The 21,740-nt window shown below is 40.3% G+C and overlaps 1 protein-coding gene across 1 annotated transcript in view; it reads right to left on the reverse strand.

Annotated features, from left to right (window-relative positions):
* cfap299 (cilia and flagella associated protein 299) overlaps nt 1–21,740 on the reverse strand; it is a 566,302-nt gene that overhangs the window by 64,721 nt on the left and 479,841 nt on the right. The window lies entirely within an intron of this gene.

The raw sequence follows: 21,740 nt of genomic DNA on the forward strand, positions 1-21,740 counted from the left end.
CTAGTTCTGGATTCCTTGACTCCATGGAAAAGATTTTGTTTATTTATCCTATCCATGCACCCCATAATTTTGTAAACCTCTGTAAGGTCACCCCCTCAGCCTCCGACGCTCCAGGGAAAACAGCCCCAGCCTGTTCAGCCTGTCCACATAGCTCAAATCCTCCAACACTAGCAACATCCTTGTAAGTTTTTTCTGAACCCTTTCAAGTTTCACAAAATCTTTCCGATAGGAAGGAGACCAGAATTGCACGCAATATTCCAATAGTGGCCTAACCAATGTCCTGTACAGCCGCAACATGACCTCCCAACTCCTGTACTCAATACTCTGACCAATGTTTGTATTCTTCTCACAACTTGCCATTCCACCTATTTTTGTGTGTTATGGACCAGACCAAACCCCCTCAAGATATTTTAAGAAGGTGGCCCAGAGCCTAACTTTTTCTTATTTTAAAGGTAGATGTGAAGTACATGGTCCAGATGAGATGCAACAGGTCAAACTACTCAATATTAAGCAAAACACAATTTATTTAAACACTATGGTTAAAATACAAACAAGAGAAAGAGGAAAACTTAACCAAATAATAGATATTGTACCTATTACTAATTAACCGTTCCAATATAGTAACATCCCATAAACACACCCCTTAGCAAAAAAGCAAATTCAGATACAGATTCTTATACGCAGTTCTCCACTCTAGGCGGAAAAAAAAGCATCAAGGGACATTTCAGAGGAAGTAGCAGACAGGAATCATTCATTGAAGCTTCTAACTCTTCTGAGCCCCAAACAACTTCTGACTCCTACAGCTAAAAAAAGCTAGAAGGCTTGGTCTGTGAGAGCTGGCCACTGTCATTCAAGCTGCTGCCATTGTTCCAACTTTCAAAAAAAAACTAAAGGCCTCCTAAGTTGTTTAATTAAGCCATTTTCAGCAGCTAGTTCTTCACCTCTGTCTTTACCCCCTCTTCAAAAAAACCAGACAAAATTACATTTTTAAAGTGACAGCATTGTCACATGTGTCAATGGCAAATGTGGCTACAGCAGACCTACTTCCTTCCAAGTCATAAATATATCTTGCTGCCCAGCACTGAGCCCAACTCCACTGGTCACAGGCCGCCAACCTGAAAAAAAACCTCATTACTTTATGCTGTAAGTGCAGATTGTTTTCTAAGCATTGTGTTTATGGTGTGTGTATACACTTCTAACATGAAAAGTGACAAACATTATTTTGGAAAGTGGTTAATGTCACCCACAAAATCATGCAGAGATAGCAAATCCTGATGTCATGCTGATTTGAAGTCAGAGCTACCATCATTGAATTCCATTATTCAGCTGATATGTTGTCTTCATTTTGCACCGATGAACATGCAGTAACAGAAGTAGAACTGTTGCTTTGTGTACAGATTGTCAAATGCTTGTAGGTTAGTTCCTAGTTAATTACTTCTGGCTCCATGCTTTCCATATTTATTCCAAGATTTAAAATCTATAATGAGTAGTGTGACAAATATTGAAGTACTTTCTAATGCAAAAAAGGCCTCTGCACAATTCAGTTTCTCCCAGATACCTTAAAGACTTGATTTTTGGAATTAAGTTCAGGGAATGATTTGGAGAATGAAGAGACTCTGGAAGGAAGGATCAGTTGTTGGAAGAATGAGTAGAAGAAAGCAAGAAGAAGAAGATGAAAACAAGGAGGAAGAGAAACTGAAAAAGAAAGCCATAACCTACACAGCACTTTATACTTGACCTGTCAGTGAACATTCACCTCAATCTCAATTCCTCATTGATCATTGCTCCAACACTTATTACCTTTTCTCTGTAACTAGTCACCACATTGTCCACACAAAATACATATTCCAAATCAATTTATTGATTAAATAATGCCATATTATCCATCAAACTCATGACCTGAGAGTGTGGTGCTGGAAGAGCACAGGTCAGGCAGCATCCAAGGAGAAGAAAAATCGACGTTTCGGGCAAAAGCCCTTCACCAGGAATGAGGCTGGGCGACTCGGGTGTGGAGAGATAAATGGGAGGGGGTGGGGCTGGAGGAAGGTAGCTGAGAGTGCAATAGGTGGATGGAGATGGGGGGTGAAAGTAATAGGTCAGAGAGGAGGGTGAAGTGGATAGGTGGGAAGGAAGATGGGCAGATGGGACCAGTCTTGAGGACGGTGCTGAGGTGGAAGGTTGGAACTGGGGTAAGGTGGGGGGGAGGGGGAATAAGGAAACTGATGAAGTCCCACATTGATGCCATGAGGATGAACGGTCCCGAGGCGGAAGATGGTGCGTTCTTCCTCCAGGCTTTGGGTGGTAAGGGGAGTGGCGATGGAGAAGGCCCAGGACCTGCATGTCCTCGGCAGAGTGGGAGGGGGAGTTGAAATGTTCAGCCACGGGGCAGTGGGGTTGATTGGTGCAGGTGTTCTGGAGATGTTCTTTGAAGCACTCTGCGAGAAGGCATCCAGTTTCCCCAATGTAGAGGAGACTGACATGTGAAAGTTTGATGAATGTGGAAGTTTCTTTTGGGTCCTTGGACGGAAGTGAGAGGGGACGTGTGAGCACAGGTTTTGCAATTCCTGCGGTGGCAGGGGAAGGTGCCAGGTGGGGACCATGGTTGTTAGGGGGTGTGGACCTGACCAGGTACTCGCGGAGGGACCAGTCTTTATGGAAGCAGATAGGGGTGGGGAGGGAAATATATCTCTGGTGGTGGGGTTTGTTTGCAGGTGGCGGAAATGGTGGAGGATGATGAGATGTATGCAGAGGTTGGTGGGGTGTAAGGTGAGGACTGGGGAGTTCTGTCCTTGTTGCGATTGGAGGGGTGGGGTGCAGAATGTGGATGCAATGTGCTGGAGGGCATCATCAACCACATGGAAAGGGAAACTGTGGTCTTTAAAGAAAGAGCCAGAAAACACCAGCACCAGAAAACAACATCTCCGGGACATCCGCACCAATCAAACCCACTGCCCTGTGGCTGAACATTTCAACTCCCCCTCCCACTCTGCCGAGGACATGCAGATCCCACCTTACCCCAGTTCCAACCTGCCAGCCTCACACCCCATCAACCTCCGCATACATCATCCTCTGCCATTTCCCTATAAACAGACCCCACCACCAGAGATATATTTCCCTCCTCATGACCTGTCCTACCTGCTAATCTTCCTTCCCACATATCCGCTCCACGCTCCTCTCCAACCTATCACCTTCACCATCATCCCCATCTCCATCCACCTACTGCACTCTCAGCTACCTTCTCCCCAGCCCAAGCCCCAACCCCCACCCATTTATCTCTCCATCCCGGAGGCTCCCAGCCTCATTCCTGAAGAAGGACTTTTGCTCAAAACATTGATTTTCCTGCTCCTCAGATGCTGTCTAACCTGCTGTGATTTTCCAGCACCACACTCTCTCGACTCTGATCTTCAGCATCTGCAGTGCTCACTTTCACCCACTAAATGCATAAGCCTTGTGTATTAACTTAGTGCAGTCTTCTGTGTACCTTTACCTGCCCTAGTGCCTCTATGCAATACTATTCTTGTGAAAACAGCATGGCAAATGGAATGATGCAGAATTTCATTAGATGACGCTATAGATGTCCTGGAAGTACAACTTCCAGGTCAAGAATACTTGCTTCAGAGTGTACTATTTTAGTAAAAAAGGGTGGTAGAAGTCTGAGCTGCCTGTAAGGTAACCAACTGCAAGGATGTGGCAGATGGCAGAGATAAGACGACAAATGTTGTCTTCCTGAGAGTGGATAACATATCTTCATGCTCCATGGTGCCATTTATACTCTTCAGAACAATGCCTTAGCATTCTAGTTTTGATAAAAATGGTCTCTGATATTATCATTTTTGGAATTTAGAAATAAATAATAGGTAGATAGGCCTAGTCCTGTGAAGGTTTTTTTTTAAATGGTCAGGAAGTCATTTGGACAGTGGCCTAATTACATCATTTCAAAGAAGGCATATGACTTCAGTTTACTGCTTAGCAGCTGCCTGTAGTGTTCTTGGATAAACTGCAGAGTTTATGACTGATATAGTGAACACGTAAGGCATTAATGCAAACCCAGTTTATTTTTGACTTCAGAACAGAAGATTCAAGATCTCAGATCAGGAAAAAATCTAGGAGTTCAGTTCAGAGAAGAACCATGATTTTCAGTTAAGATTAGGGAGCTAATCACTTCAGCAGAAGTAGTTTCTAGTCTGTGGGGTTTCCAAGCTGGGAGAATGTGTATAGTAGTCATCAAGTTTAGAGTTGAGAAAGATTAGGCCATCAGAATTGTGAAAGTTTCCTACCATCAGACTCAGAAACACATCGTAAAGAAAGTAATCTCAGCAGCACAAGGGAAAGAATCTTGAAAGCATCAGTTAATTAAATAGAGAAAAAGCTGACAGAGGAGTTCTCTGTGATTAAATTTCTGTAATACATCATGTTGGGAAACAGATTAAAACATCTTTTTGATATTTTTGTTGTAATATTCCTAAAACTTTGTTTTTCTCTTGTTTTCTGAAGGATCACTGGACTTAAAATGCTAACCCTGCTTTCTCTCCACAGTTGCTGCCAGATCTGCAGAGTTTCTGCAGCAATTCCTTTTTTTTCTGGACTTGCAGCATCCACAGTTCTTTGTTTACTTTTTTGTTCTTTTCTTCTTTTGCATAACAAAATCATGTCCTGTTGTTGAAGAAAATCTATAGCCTCATGTGAATAAGTGATTAACAAGGACGTTAATCAACTGCAAACATTTAAACAGATTGACCTATCAATCCAAAATATGGTTGCATTAGTCTGAGATTGTATGATAGCAAGCTGAGCTTGTGTAGGATGTAGCTGAACCCCCATTGCAGAATACAAAAGGTAGGTAACCAGTGCTTCTGTTTCAATGGAAGCTGTGACATTGGACATTTGTTGCCACATTAGATTTGGGTCCAAAGATGCGTGAACAAATTGGCCTCCATCTCTATTCTAGAAATTATGGACTTCAAACTCTTCCCATAACTTTGTCCTATGTTGGTGCTGGATTCCTACAATTCCTGTCTTGATATCAATCACCGGCTATCAATGTACCAATTATTTCACTGTATATAACCATCAGCCTTCTGCTGTATTTTGGTTTATCAAAATCCTCATCTTAAAGTTCTACAGCAGTCCCCCTGTGCAATTTCAACCTCTGGTGAGTGGAAACTAATGCTATCCTTGTCCCCTGCACAGTTGCCGCTCACTTGTGCCCCATTCCTCACCACATGCACATCTCAATCATATTTAGTCCTCTAAAGTTAATACAGTTATTGAGATGGTGTTTGTGGGTGTGAAATCTAGTGATGTTCCTATGTTTTCACTATCTTCATTGCTCCTTGACTGCCTGGTAAGGCGATTCTTTCTAGGGCATCTGAAGGGAAAAAGGACAAGAGGACAGTTGCAGTAAGGAGTGACAGGAAATAAGGAAGTCCAGAATTATATCATGTATGGTTGTAAATCAGAAAAGAGAGTGGGATGAAGGCTGAGTGAGATGTAAAAAGGAACAGCATATCTGTTCATCTTCAACAAATTCAGCCCTGCTGCTGGCCGCAGCCTCAGAAAAGCCCTAATGATAATGGTCAGCACTGCATCATTAATGCAAGCTTGCTTTTCGCTCTCTGGGTAGTTCCTGCTGACTGTCAGTTGTCTACAACTTTCTCCTGGAAGGGAAAAGGATGTATACCAGAGAATGCGAGGTAAAGTATATTTTGGTGATATGGCTGTTGTGGTTCAACAGCCATATTCAAGCTGTGAGATATGGATGCGACACTTAAAACAGTGATACACATGTCAGGTAACATGAAACATATATTAAGTATGAGTCCTGAATGGTAGAGATTGTTTGTAGGTTACTGATGGAATGTTGCAGTAGCTGAGGCTTGTGGTGTTGACTTTAGATACATTTGAAGATGTATTCACTGATCTTGACCACTCTTCTGGGATCATCAAACATTTTGTAGCACTGTATTCAGGTTCTCAGACTTAATTCTTGGCATTGATGTTCATGACATTTGACCATGTGCTCAATCTCATATTGGAGCTATTGACCTAAAATGCTTTTGTGCCATAAGGAAACAGATACTATGTAAGAGATATGAAAAAAAACCTCACAATAATAGTAGTACAGATTTGTATGAGCTGAAATTAGCTGTAACCAAACAAAGAATATTTGACTAAGTGAGAAAAGCAATTCCTTTTTAGAAACAATCTCCAGTTCTATCCCTAGAAACTACCTCCAGCCTTGGGTGACTGTCATTGTGGAGTTTGAATGTTTTCCCTTGTTTGTGTGGGTTTTCACTGGGTGCTCCAGTTTCCTCCCACAGTCCAAAGATGTGCAGGTTAGTTGGATTGATTATGCTAAATTGCCAATAGGGGCCAGGTATGTGTAGTCTAGGTGGATTAGCCATGGGAAACTGAAGGTTACAGGGATAGGGTAGGGGTCTGGGTGGGATGCTCTTCGGAGGGTCGGTGTAGACTGGATAGGCTGAATAGCCTGCTTCTACACTGTAGGGAATCTATGTTACCATGTCAATATTTGCATAAAATAAAACACATGCTAACTTTAGAGCTATGCCTATCTTTCATGATTGAACTTTAACTTATACTAAAGCATAAACTCTTGGCATTGAATTAGTTGAGCTGCCAATCCTACATTGTATTTTGCTTGTTGAAGCAGTTTGCTGCCATTGCAATGTACACTCCTGATACTTCCTCAAATGCCATGCAATATTTAAGTGTCAGCTAAGTATTTTTCAGACTGCAAAGTTCAGGGTTTATGAGTAAATATTATATTTTTTTTTATAAATAGCCTCTCTTATTAAAAAGATAAACTATATTTCTCCATAGTTCTAAGATTCAAAATAATGTCAACCAAAAAGCCTTCACTGAGACCAAATTGAGTTAAAAAGAAAACAAGGAAGAGAAATAAGTGTTAATTTTCTTGTGTTATTGGAAGGAATAATAACCTAAATAGACAATAATTTTTAATAACGTGAACACAAAAATCAATGTGAAAAATAGTTAGCCTCAGACTTATCTATTTCCACTGAAGTTGATGGGAGTTATTTTTGGAAGGCTGAGCATATCATTTCAGAAGATGACCCTTAATCACTCGGTAAACTGTTTTCATCTCAAAATGTTAATGTGTGGAAAGAATATTGGCAATATAACTATAACAAGAGAAAAACCCATCAAGCTATGTATCATATGCATCTTAATCACAAGTATGTGCCGTATGATGTTAACTCACAAGTATCTTAATCACAAGTATGTGCCGTTATGATGTTTCGAAAAACTGTAAATACTGCATGATTGGATTCAGTAGAATATCTTTTCAATTTATGCAATACAATATTTGGTACAATCTTCAGTTCTGAGTAAAAGCAAGGCTAAGACAATATTTATGGTGCACTGAATTAGGAATTAGAATTAAATTGAGGCTGAAATTTATGGGATATAATTAAATGTTATAGTTAAAATTAACTTGAGATTAACACTATTTTTCAGTGAAAATAATTTTAATAGCAATTAATTATGTAAAGGAGGATTGCTCAGAGATTTACAATATTTAAACAGATTTAATTTCTTCCAACACTTCTTAGCCTCTCAAGGTATCATCCACTTCTTTTAAAAAAGATTTTCAATATTTGAAGATATTTTTCTTTTTATTACAACATTATGTTTTTTTACTTCCAATAACTTGACTAGTGGTAGCATTTAAGATATAATTCATGCAGGTATTTGTGCATTCCATATAAGTTGCTGAACTATTTAATAAAAACTTTTAAAAATTCCTTCATGGGACTTGAGAATTGCTGGCTGGGCCAACATGTATTGCCTGTCTCTATTTGCCTTGAGGAAGTGGTAGTATGCTGCATTCTTGAAATAGTGTCACAATGTTGTTCAGGAGGGAGTTCCAGGATTTGACCCAGTGACTCTGAAGGAACAGTGACATTTTTCGAAGTAATAATGCTGAGTGGCTTGGAGAGAAACTTGCAGGTGGCAATGTTCCCGTTGGAGTGCTGTGTGCAGTTCTGCTTACCACATTATAGGAAGGCTATGACTATTCTGGAGGGGCACGGGGAGATTCATAGGATGTTGCCTGAGATGGAGCATTTCAGCTATGAAGAAAGGCTGTATAAGCTTGGAAACAAAAACAGAAATTGCTGGAAAAGCTCAGCAGGTTTGGCAGCACTTGCGGAGAGAAATCAGAATTAACATTTCGGTCGAGGGACGCTTCCTCAGAACTGAAGGTAACTAAGAAAATGTTGATTAATATGCAGAAGAAGGGGTGGGAGGACACATGGATTTCACTTCCCAGACTGCCTCCCAGAGTGACTGTTGAATGGACATTACCAGCTGGGAACTGGACACAATGCTCCAGCTGAGACATTGGGTATTTTCTCAATGTTCATCATAACTTCTTGGCTTTTGCATACAATGTCTCAATTTATAAAACAAAGGATTCTATTTCCTTTTTGCTCACTTTTTCAACCTACCCAGCCATTGTCAATGGTTTGTGTACATATACCCTAGAATTTTTTGTTCCTCTGCCTCTGTAGAATTGTATACTTCATTTTGTGTTGTGCCTCCCTTTTCATCACAACAGAATGCATGTTCATTTGTTTAAAGTACAACTCTGTGAAATGTGTGTGAATTTCAACAGCCTATGATCTCCTGAAGTCCATCACTATCAACCTCCCAGTTGACAATATTTCTAAATTTTGTGTTATGTAAAAATTTTGAATTTGTGCTTTGAGCACACACTCAATATGCATCAGAGAAAGCAATGCTACTGGTACCAAACTCCAGGGATTAATACTGCAACCCTCCTCCAGTCCAAAAGAACAACTTTTCACCACTATTCTATTTCCTGCCAAATTTGTATTTATGCCGGCACTCTCAATTTTATTTTACAGATTTCAAGTTTGCCAGCAAGCCTGTTATGTGGCACTTTGTCAAATATCTTTTGGAATTCCATGTTCAGCATAGCCACCTTCCCTATTATATCAAAATACAATCAATTTACTTAAATATGATCATCTTTAACAAATATATGCTGGTTTAATTCTTTAATTAGTCCTGGGTAACATTTTTAAAAGCTTTCCCATCACTGAGCTGAAAGTGACTGGTGTGTAGTTACTGATTTACCTACATACATTTTCAAATAAGGTGTACCAATTCAAATCTTCATTACTCTGGCAAAATGCTCCTGTATCTGTGGAGGAATGGAAGACTATGGCAAGTTCCTTTGTAATTTTCACCATACTTCTTTCAGAGTGACAGATGCATCCAATCCACTCCCAGTGTCTTATCCATCTTTATGTATCGTTAGCTTTTATAGCAGCTTCCTTGATCAATTTTCAGTCCTTCTAGCGCCCCCCAAAACTTCATCTTTCATTATAACTTCAACATGCAGCATCTTCTTCCTTGGTATGCAAAGTCCGAAATCAGTAACACAGCCATGTCCTCAGCCTCCACTTTTCGAGGCCTGTCTTTTTAGTTCCTAATAGGCTTTATCCCTCCTCAGACATTTCTGATATTTCTATATCTTGAGAAGACTTTTGGATTCAATTTTGTGTTGATGTCAATCTCTTTTCAGACTCTCTCTGCGCCTCTCTTATTTTCCTATTCACCTTTCCCATAGATATTCTATATTCCGCCTTGTTAGAATCACAGAATTCTCAACAGTGTGGAAAGAGGTCAATCGGCCCATTACATCTGCACCGACCCTCAGAAGAGTATCTCACTCAGACACAGCTCCCTACCCTATCCCCATAGCCCCACATTTATCTTGGCTAATCCACCTTGCCTACATATCCCCAACAGAACAATTTAGCATGGTTAATCCACCTACCCTCACTTGTATTATTAAGCTGATGTAAAACAAAAAAACGTGTATGCTGGAGATCTGAAATAAAAACAGAAATTGTCAGAGAAACTCTGCAAGTCTGACAACATCTGTGGAGAGAAAACAGAGTTTACCCATGGTTCTGAAGTAGGGTCATTTGGACCCAAAATGTTAACTCTACTTTCTCTCTACTGTTGCTGCCAGACCTGCTGAGTTTCTTCATCAATATTTGTATCTGTTCTTATTAATGTGATGCCTGCTGTGTGCAACCTTTTCCTGTTTCAACTACCTAAATTTGACTTGCACAGAGCTCTGGAGTTAACTTTCCTATCTTTTCCCTTGTGGAAATGTACATCAACTGACTAAGCCAATCATGCATCAAGTTCTCCTTGCAGATAAGTTGAGGGAGGGAGGAGAGGGAAAAGAACTGCTTTCAATCTGATATACAATATTTTTAGTAATATATGAAGTAAGTGTCTTTCTTGATAATGTTGGCAACTCAGGCAGTTTTGACAGAAGGGGTCTGTAACTGACATCTTGTTGTATAAAATTTTCTTTACCTTTATATATTGCCAGAAAAGAAAGAGGGTACATTTTAATTACTTGACTGTCAAGGGAGCCTGCTGGTAGCATTTATAGAAGAAAACTCCTTCCTTCATGAATTTCAGGACATTTGAAATCAAATTTTAAACACTAATTTAAAAAAAATTAACTTGTGTGGCTCAATCTTTGCTATGATCTATCTATTCACAAAATATCAGTCGGATGAGTGGTTTTAATATTAGAATGCAGAAGCTACTGACAATCACCAATATTTTAGACCATAGAATCCCTACACTGTTCGAACAGGCCCTACAGGTCCCACCAACCCTTTGAAGAGTAACCCACCCAGACCCAGTTGCGTACCCTATTATCTTATATTTGCACCTGACTAATGTATCTAACCTACACATCCCTGAATACTATGGGCAATTTAGCATGGACAACTCACCTATACTGCACATCTTTGGATTGTGGGAGGAAACCCACACAGACACAAGGAGAATGTGCAAACTCCACACTGACAGTTGCCTGAGGTTGGAATCAAACCTGGGTCACTGGCGCTGTGAGGCAGCAGTGCTAACCATTGAGCTACCATGGCGTTTTCTTTAAGTTCATATTGGCATTAATATTATCTTGAAAACAAAACATGCACAATGTGAATTAAAATATGAGCCTGTTTCCATATGTGCAGGCACCAGCCCTACTTAATAAAAACTGCTAATGTGTCAACATTTATATTTTAAAAAGTAGGACAAAATTTCGCTTCTGCCATGTATTGCAACATCTCAAATTCCAAAACTACTTACTGTTTGTTTACATACCAAAGTGTTTATCTCTTCTAGCTTCTGCATACATGATTCTGATCCCATTTCCTGTTGACTGGAAACTGATTTATTTTCAATTATTCATTCATTATTATTCCTCTACAATGTTGTTGTAACGTTTCAGAATTGACAATGTATTGCAGTTAAACTGCTTCAATGGATTTGAAGGAAAATACTGTCGTATGCTGCTACTATCTTCTTTCCTCAACTGAGCCTTACGGCTTAGTGTGGTAGAAGACCAACCATTTGTGAGAAGGAACTCTAGTCTTAAACAAAATATAGTTTATTCCATTAAAGCAATTAGGGACAATTGCTTTAATTGTGGATATTGGTCTTCACTCCACAAGGTATTACATTATTCTACCTTAACTCCCCCCAAGCCTGTACAAAATCATCAGTTTGGGTGTGGCTTAATGCGGCCACTAATATTAACCAATATATATTCGAGAAAAAGATTAATAAAGTTTAAAAATAATAACGGCAACAAGAGATACAGTGAGTGTTGAGAATGGATCATCCATAAGCATACTGAATGGTGGAGCAGGTGCAAGGGCTGGATGTCCTACTCCTGTGGTGCTGGAAAAACACAGTAAGACAGGCAGCATCCGAGGAGGGCTTATGCCTGAAACGTCGATTCTCCTGCTCCTCGGATGCTGTCTATGTTTTTCCAGCACCACATTTTTCAACTCTGGTCTCCAGCATCTGCAGTCCTCACTTTCTCCTGTCCTACTCCTGTTCCGAGTTTCTATGTTTCCTTATTAACCCTTTCAAGATATAGGCTGCCTAATCCCTGGCCATCCTAAAGTCTGACCCTTTGTGTGTCGCTCCTAGCTGGCATAGTCACTGCTCGACCTTTAGTTGAACAGTAGGGATGTTGGATGAAGAGGGGCAAAAATGTTTGTATGACTCAATGCCATCTATACACATTGTTCCCCTGCTTCTAGATGATGCAGTAGGCTCTCAGCCTCAGATCTCCAAACATGTAGCCTCATCTGTGGCCATAAAATGGTGCTGGATGGTGTAATAATGCGTTTTGTGCTTACATCATGGGACTAATAGGTACATGTACGATTGAAGCATAAAATTTATACATAAGCTGAGAATCTTGTACAAACCATTGGCACCTGTGTCACTAAAGTGGCCTCAATAAGTATTTTTCTTCCTCCCTCACTGTGTCTTAATGTAGTCTTTTGTTCCATATCTGGGATGGAGGGAGCTTGCTCAACAGGGGAGCACATTGGTCCTAGATGTTTGGTAAGGTGACGCCATGGACACTTGTGATTGGGCAGGTAAGATATGCCAAGGGTGTTCTTCCCAGAGACAAGTTGATCCTCCTTGGCTAGAACTTCCAAATGTTGGAGGAGGACAGGAGTGGAGGTCAAGGACACGTCTACAATGTCTTGAGGGAAAACTACTATGGATGTTGGACATGTGTCTCCATGGCAGCTGCCATGGAAGGTTGAGAGGAACAACAGTGAGTGAGAAAAGATATTGAAGGCAACAGTGAGATGGTGGAGCATGAGCCTAGGTGAGCACATTGGCAGAATTAGACTGAGTGTGAGGTAGCAGAGAGCAGAGTGTGGCAATTATTATGGCAGATCAGAGAAGGTCATTGGGGACTGCTGGCTGCCCCTCCACACCCTGGAGATGATACTGATCTGGATGGTGACGTCAGATCATGCTGGCAGGGTCTGGTGGCACAGCTTCTTTTGCTAGTCTTCCAGGAAGAGGACTCTTCTCCTTTACATCACCTGTCCATCACGGCCCTTGTCAGAGAATCAAGGTATCAACTCTCTTTCTCCACCAAGTACTGACTCTATCATTGATTAGGAAGGACAGTTTCAAAATGACTTTTCAGAGTACGCAAGTGTGCATATAACAGCTTTTTGAAGTTGGTGTGGATGCAAGAGGTGCTGATCTTTGGGTGTATATCTGCTAAATAGTATGATGCTGTGGGAATGTGGTAAATGGAATGGAAATTGGACACAAAGAACCAGGGTAGATAATGTGCTGAATTTGGTCAAATGTGGCAAGAAAATACTCGAGATCTCATGGTGAATAGCTCTCCAAAAAACTTGCGCAACTTAGACTTATCCAAAATCAGCATAAAATTCAGTCTACTGAACTGTTTGGACACTTTCCAGATTAAACAGAGTTCTTAAACAAGGAAGAAGAGAACCACTTTCTTTTAAGGAATGAGGTCAACAGTCTAATGTTGACTGCAATTTACCCACTGATTGCAGAAAATCAAGTTACTTTGGAAAAGCAACCAAACAAAGGTTTTCAGGAGATAAGAGACTGGGTTTATTGCCCTTAATTGCTGTAAAACTCAGCTTTGCATGATACTATGGGGCCACAGTGCTGACAATTGTCTATCAACCCTTTCTGGTTTTCATTTCTGTTTTAAAAATCTAGGGAGCCAAAAGGAAGAAAATGTCTAAATCTTGCACAAAAGCTACAATACTCTCTCAGTCCCTTGCTCCCTCTCTTGTTTTCAGTAATTGAGAAGCTGACAAAGTTAAGATATCTCATTTTGACTACCTTGTAAACCCTGATAAGTCAAACTAAGACTGCTTTCAAAAGACTTTGAATTGGCTCGATTTCAATCAGAAACCAAAGTTTAGACTAGATTCCCTACAGTGTGGAAACAGGCCCTTCGGTCCAACAAGTCCTCCGAAGAGTAACCCACCCAGACCCATTTCTCTCTGACTAACGCACCTAAACTATGGCCAATTAGCATGGCCAATTCACCTGACCTGTACGTCTTTGGATTGTGGGAGGAAACCAGAGCACCCGGAGAAAACCCACGCAGACACTGGGAGAATGTGCAACTCCACACAGTCGGCCGAGGCTGGAATCGAACCTGGGATGTTGCTTGAAAGGCCTTTCATCAGTCTGTGGCTTTCAATAACTCAGTTTCATCATGATGACCATGAAAATGTTGCTGATTGTCAGAAAACCCTATCTGGGTCATTAATGACCTTTAAGGAAGGGGAATGCCATTCTTACCTGGTCTCACCTACATGTGATTCCAAACCCACAGCAACGTAATTGACTCTTAGCTGTCCAACTGCCAATTAGAGATGGATAATAAATGTTGCCTGTCCAGGGAAGCTCAAATCCATGAATGAATAATAATAAAAAAAGAACCCGGTGGATTAGGAGAATTTATCAAACTCTATCTTTTGTTTTTCAGACAATTGGTCAATAAGGGTGTTTTGCTTTTGCCCTTTTTAAAGTATCATCATTGCAGCAATTTCTGTTGCCTTTTAAGTTGTCTAAATATTTTTGCATTTGGATTAAAAGTGGATATACTTCTAATTCTGGATCACAGCATACATGTTAACTGGTTTTGCCAATCATTTCTGGAAATGAGTTTTATTTATGTTTGTGTTTATGAATAGAACCTGGTCAAAGTCTCTTTTGTTCTGATAGCAGTACCCAAAAGGGAAACAAATTGCCATTTTGATGATTCAATCAAACATTTATATTAATGGTCTGACTCATGCAGAAGTCAAGCTTGATTACTGGTGCATCCCTTTGTCACACTCATTTCTGCCATTTAAAAGTTCTTTGGTTTTAGATGGAAAATATTTTCAGCACTTCTGTATAGTCGCAGATTTCCTTTTTTTGTTGACTGTATAAAGCAATTCCCTTATGTCGACGTTGAGATTTTGGATTCTCCAGTAAGTCCAGGAAGCCAAATGAAATCTTCTACCAGTTTCCCCTTGACCAATTCGATGACAGCCATTTTTTAATAGACCAGTTGATTTCTGACTGGCTTCTCTTTGAATGGACATGGCAGAATGTGTTTTCTCTTGATATGTTTACTTTCTTGAAATTAGTTGAAGACCTTCAGTTACTCTATGGGTGTTGAAGTCAAGACTTGCTTGCATACACAAAAGTGAGAACAGTTAATTGTATATGAGTGCAGAAAAGATTTACTAGGATGCTACTTGGACTGGAAGGTTTGAGTTATAAGGAGAAGTTGGGTAGACTGGGACTATTTTCCCTGGAGCCTAGGAAACTGAGGGGTGACCTTATATAGCTCGATAAAAACATGGTAAGGTAGATAGCCAACAGCCTTTACCCATGATAGGGGAGTCTAAAACTAGAGGGCATAGTTTCAAGGTGAGAGGGGAGAGATACAAAAGGTTCCAGAGGGGCAATTTCTTCACATAGAAGATGGTGAGCATCTGGAATGAACTGCCAGAGGTAGTGGTGAAATCAGGTATAATTTCATCATTTAAGAAATATTTAGATAGATACATGGATGGGATAGGTATGGAGGCATATGGACCAAATGCAGGCAAATGTGACTAGTTTAATTGTCAAAACTGGGTGATATGGACAGGGCCTGTTTCCATGCTGTCGACCTCGATGACTCTATGACGTATATATATTCTCAACTCGAAACTCGTTTTGTTGAAGGGTGACTTGTAGTGTTGATAATCCTCATCAATAATCTTAACAGGTATGTCACTTGGACCATATAGTATCAACTTTGTAAGCTGTAATCTTTGTTTCTTCAGTCATGGGTGTTTGTTCAGTTAAGATAGTGACATTCACCCCAAACAACACAATGGCAGTGCAACCTCAGAATATTTCAGAGACCCAATTATTTCAGGATGGGAGGTAAGAAAATTATCACAATAAACAAAAATTGCATAAAGGCATATGAGAACAGGAGTGGGTTCATGGGATTAAGAACATTGATATTTATCCTTCACATGAACAATGTGGACTGACTAGACTAAATGGTCTGTATTTATGTAATATCTAAGTATGCATCTGTCTCAAGTGCAAGCCTACTCCTGCCATTTAATAATTCCAGATTGTAAGGTGAAAAGAAAATTCAGATTAGAATCCCTACCCTGTGGAAAGAGGCCCTTCAGCCGAACAAGTCCACATTGAACCTCCGTACAGTGACCCACCTAGACCCGCTCCCCCACCCCACTATCTCGATATTTACCCCGATAATGCACTTACCCTACACACCCCTGAATACTATGGGCAATTTAGCATGGCCAATTCACCTAACCCGCACATCTTCAGATTGTGGGAGGAAACCAGAGCACCCAGAAGAAACCCAAGCAGACACAGGGAGAATTTGCAAACTCCACGCAGACAGTCGTCCAAGGCTGGAATCGAACCTGGTCCCTGCCATTGTGAGGCAACAGTGTTAACTACTGAGCTACTGTACTGCCTCCATGAATATGGACCCAAATTTACAATGTAGCATACAATATAAAATGAAGTAAGGTTGCTGCCTTTTTCAAATGTGTCTCAAGAAAATGACGAACATGTTGCTGAAAAGTAGATATGTTCTTGAAAGTTTTTTTTAACTCTACCATCAACAAGCTATAGTGAAACCATAATGAAAGGTTACTTTTCATTTGTTAAAGAGCACCATTACAAGAAAGGTTGCTGATCGTAATAATTTTAACTAATGCCATGAATACTGAACAAATTGGAAAAGACTGTTCATAGAATATGCTTATTTCTTTAGAATCATAGAGTCATAGAGATGTACTGCACGGAGTCAGACACTTCGGTCCAACTCATCCATGCCAACCAGATATCCTAACCTAATCTAGTCCCATTTGCCAGCACTTGGCCCATATACCTCTAAACCAGGGGTGGGCAATTAATTCTTCCAAGGGGCCACATGAGAAACCTGAGTTGTGTTGGAGGGCCGAACCAACAATAAGTTGAACATAATTCTGCTCAGTATTAATTTTCTCCCATTGTAAAAAGTACGAAATTATATAGTTTTGCACTGAAACTTATAATCAAAAGAATAAGGATATTCTGTTACAATAAAGATATGAAACTGTGGAGTAGGTCAAATATAGAAGAAATAAACAGTAAAAACAATAATTTCAGTATTTCATTTTATTTTTAACATGTTAATCTCACAAACCAATACTGAAAAGTTGTTTCATTATTGTTCAGTATTACAAACAACTCTATACAAAAAGCAATAAGTGCTTTTGATGTTTTTCAGTTCATTTTACTTGTTTAATGAGAAAAATCCAGTCTGTTTTGGGCTTGAACAAGTGCACTGAAATCTGGTTGAATGTCTGAGGTGGATATGCGAAGGACAGCTGAGAGGTGATCATCAGTGATAGAGGATCTGTATTTGGATTTGTTGAACTTCATCATTGAGAATGTCTGTTCGGATATATAGGCAGATCCAAAGAGGACTAGAATCTTCTGAGCATGCCTCCTCATGTGTGGAAAGTTCTCTTTGAGGGAAGAGTAAAAATCAAGCAGTGAGATTGACCTAAAGTACTCTGCCAGAAGTGTGTCAGACTGCAGGTCAATGAGTTCAGGCTGAACATTACTAGGTGCACCCTCCACATTGCATGTAAATGGGGAAAAAAATCATGTGCATTTCATTCTCAACTGTTTTAAAGTCTTGAAATTGCCTTGAAAATTCACCATGCAGTGCTTCTAACATAGATGAGTACCTGTGGAGGTGATCAGCTGAAGGTGATGGCAAGTGGGTGAGAATGTTGTCCTTCATTTGGCTTGAGAAAAGCTGCAACTTTTTCATAAAAGCCTTCACCAAATTGTACATTTCATACACAAAAAGGTCCTTGCACTGCAGTTTCACATTTAGTTCATTCATAAGTACAGTCACATCAACAGCAAAACCAAGGTCTGCAATCCAGTCTGCATCTGAAACCTGTGGAATGCCGTTCCCTTTCTTCACACAGAAATCTTGAATCTCTTCTCTCAGGTCCCATACACTTTTCTGCATTTTGCCCAGGCTGAGCCACCTGACAGCTGTGTTGTAGCCTATGTCACGATGTTCAGTCTCATTTTCCTCCAAAAGTCCAACAAACTGCCTGTGATTCAAAGCTTTTGCCCTGATGAAGTTAACTATTTTAGTTACAACATCAACCACATGGTTAATTTTTATCACTGACTTACACAACACTTCCTGATGTATAATACAATACAAAAATACCAATTTCTGATCAGGGTCAATTTCTGTCACTTTATCCTGCAATGTCTTTAAGAGTCCAACATTTTTTCCTGTTAGATTTGGACAACCATCCGTTGTCACACCCGCCAGCTTGTCCCATTTTAGTCCCAACGTGTCCAAACATGCATTTACCTCTGTGAACAAACCATTACCAGTTGTTATTCCTTTCATTGACTGCATGGCTGCTAGCTCCTCCGTGATGTTAAAGTCCGTAGTTATCCCACGTACGAAGATGAGTAGCTGGGTTGTGTCACGTACGTCGCAGCTCTCATCCAAAGCCAAGGAAAAAAAGTCAAAGTTGACCGCTCTGTACTGCAGCTGAAGCTCCAGATTTCTTGCGATGTCCCCAATCCTTCTTGTTACAGTGTGTCGGGAGAGGGGCACATTCTCAAATGCCTCCTTTTTCTCCGGGCATATTAGTTCTGCAGAGTCCAACAAGCACTCCTTAATAAACCCTCCATCAGAAAACAGTTTACTGTTTCTGGCGATTTTGTGGGATATGACATAACTTGTCTTGGCGTGAGCTGCCATTTTGAGTGCTAGCCAGCAAACATCACTTTTAGCTGTTGACGCACGCACATGTGCGTCCATATGTAAATAAAAAAAAGCATCCTTTTCACAACAAAAGCAACACAGTTGTATTGCATGCATGATGTAAATACTTTTTCATTTATGTTCTAATTTAAGATTGACCTCATGCGGGCCGGACAGGAATGACCAAAGGGCCAGATATGGCCCGCGGGCCATAAAATGCCCAGGTCTGCTCTAAACCCTTCCTATTCATATACCCATCCAGATGCCTTCTACATGCTGCAATTGTACAAGCCTCCACCACTTCCACTGGCAGCTTATTCCATACACACACCACCCTTTGCATGAAGAAGTTGTCCTTTAGGTCCCTTTTATATCTTCCCCCTCTCACCCTATATGTATGTCCTCTAGTTCTGGACTCCCCCAGCCCAGGGAAAAGACTTTGTCTACTTAACTTATCTAAGCCTCTCATGATTTTATAAACCTCAAAGAGGTCACCCCCTCAGCCTCCAACCCTCCAGGGAAAACAGCCCTTGTCTATTCAGCCTCTCCCTGTTGTTCAAATCCTCCAACCCTGGCAATATCCTTGTAAATCTTGACGTTATAGTTTTGATTAAAGGCTGTGGTTGGATGGGGAACTAGTTGGTGAGCAATTCTTGCATTAATCCATTCATGATATGGACAAGCTTGACTGCCATATAATGCACATTATACTGGCTACTCAGTCACAACTTGTGAAATGATTATGAACTAAGTGCTCATATGCTTTTAATAAGCATAAAAGCCCTTACTAGTCAAAAAATAAGATAAACAGAGTAATTAAAAATATTTCAAGCAATATATTACACATGTAAATATTCACAAGTCTTTGAAGTTACCAAGTCGATTTTATCAATAAGTATTCACGATATCATTTGTTGTCAGCCAGTTTTCACATGTCTGCTGACAACATCCCTCTACCTCCCAAACCACTTTCTTGAGCATTCCACTATCTCTGAGTTGTCATGCTGTTTGTCTGATACTCTGAAACTTTCACCAATTAAATATTCAGACAATGAAAGCCATTGTCTTCAATGCCTCATACATGCCCTGTTCCCTACTCACTCATTCCAATCCCCTTCCTGTCTACTGTCTGAGGATGAACTAGACCATTCTTAACCTTGAGATCCATTTGACACTGAGCTGAATTTCGAAACCCAAATGGTCTTTATCACCATGGACACTTACTACCATCTTTCTAACATTTCCAATCTCCACCTTTCTCCCAGCTAATTTCCTGAAGAAAGTATTCCATGTTTATGCCACCTTTAGATTAGAATATTCCAACTATACAAGGCATTCTTAGGGTAGCACGGTGGTTCACTGGTTAGCTCTGCTGCCTCACAGTGCCAGAGACCCGGGTTCGATTCTAACCTCAGGCAACTGTCTGTGTGGAGTTTGCACATTCTACCTATGTCTGCATAGGTTTCCCATAGTGTTCAGGAATGTGTAGGTTAGGGCATTCGTCAGGGGAAATGTACAGTAATAGAGTATGGGTGGGATACTCTTCGGAAGGTAGGGTGGGCCAAATGGCCTATTACTACACTGTAGGGATTCTATGATTTTTGGCTGCATTCTCTGCAAATTTGAGCTTATTCAAAACTCTGCTGCCCACATCCTAACTGTCATAGCTCTTTTCACCATCATCCCTGTGTTTCCTGACCTACATTAACTCTCAGCCTACCCCCAGTAACTTTAAAATTCTCATTATCCTAGTTTTCAACCTGACCATGTTTTAATTCCTTTCTATCTTTTTAGCCTGCGCCAGTCATAGAATAATACAGTATGGAAACAGGTCCTTTGCCCCAAACTTGCCCATGCTGGCCATGGTGCCCACTCAACTAGTTCCAATTTCCTGCATTTGGTCCATATCCCTGTAAGCCCTCCCCATCAATGTACCTAGCCAAATGTTTTTTAAATGTTGTTATTGTACCTGCCTCAACCACTTTCTCTGGCAGCCCATTCTATAAACGCACCACTCTCTGCAAGAAAAAGTTGCCCCTCAGTCCATCATAAATCTTTCTCCTCTCATCTTGAATCTATGCCCTTTGGTTTTCAAATCCCCACCCCTGGGAAAAAGACTGTATACATTTCTCCTAACTATGCCCCTCATGATTTTATACACCTCAAAAAGGTCACGCCCCATTCTCCTACGTTCCAAGGAATAAAGTCCTAGACTGGCCAACCTCTCCCTATAACTCAGGCCTACTAGTCCTGCCAACATCCTTGTAAATCCTCTTTGAATTTTTTCCAATAGTACTATTTCTTTCCTATAACAGGGTGACCAAAACTATACACAATACTCTAGTCCTACAATGCTATAAGATCTCAGCACTGCTCTAAATTTTGGCTTCTTGAGCATTCTCAATTTTAATCACTCAACCAGGGACATGCTGTACATTCAGTTGCCAAGGCTCATAGCTCTGGAATTTCCCCATAAGCCTCTCTGCCTCTTTATCGCTCTCTCTCTCCTCCTTAAGACCTACCTTTTTGTCATGTCTTAATATCTTCTTATGTGGTTTGCTAGTAAACATTTGTTTAATAGCATTGCTGTGGAGTCCTTTTTACTACATTAAAGGTGTTTCTTTAATGCAGGTTACTGCTATAGTTCTTGATGAAAGGTCCAGATGTTAGCGTATATATATCTTGTTTTTCCTTCAAGGTGTATCATGGCACATTTGCAGCATTTAGGTACCATTCCAACAAATGTTTTGTGATTACTGCATTAACTACTTTATGAAAATAGTGTAAAGTTCAAGTGGTAGAAATATTTGTTGCTGCCAGGTACATTAATTAAGCAGGAGTTAGTGATATGTTGGTAAGTGTAGACTTCATTTTTCATGGTATGTTATCAGTTTTGTGGGAGTTCCCTGGTGGCTGGTTTTGAATTATTATCATTAAGTTACTTTCAGGAAATCCATTGCATTACTGACCTAAACAATTGTTGTATGAAACTACAGAT

This window comes from Chiloscyllium plagiosum, chromosome 1 (assembly GCF_004010195.1).
Source record: "Chiloscyllium plagiosum isolate BGI_BamShark_2017 chromosome 1, ASM401019v2, whole genome shotgun sequence".
In the NCBI taxonomy this organism is placed as follows: Eukaryota; Metazoa; Chordata; class Chondrichthyes; order Orectolobiformes; family Hemiscylliidae; genus Chiloscyllium; species Chiloscyllium plagiosum.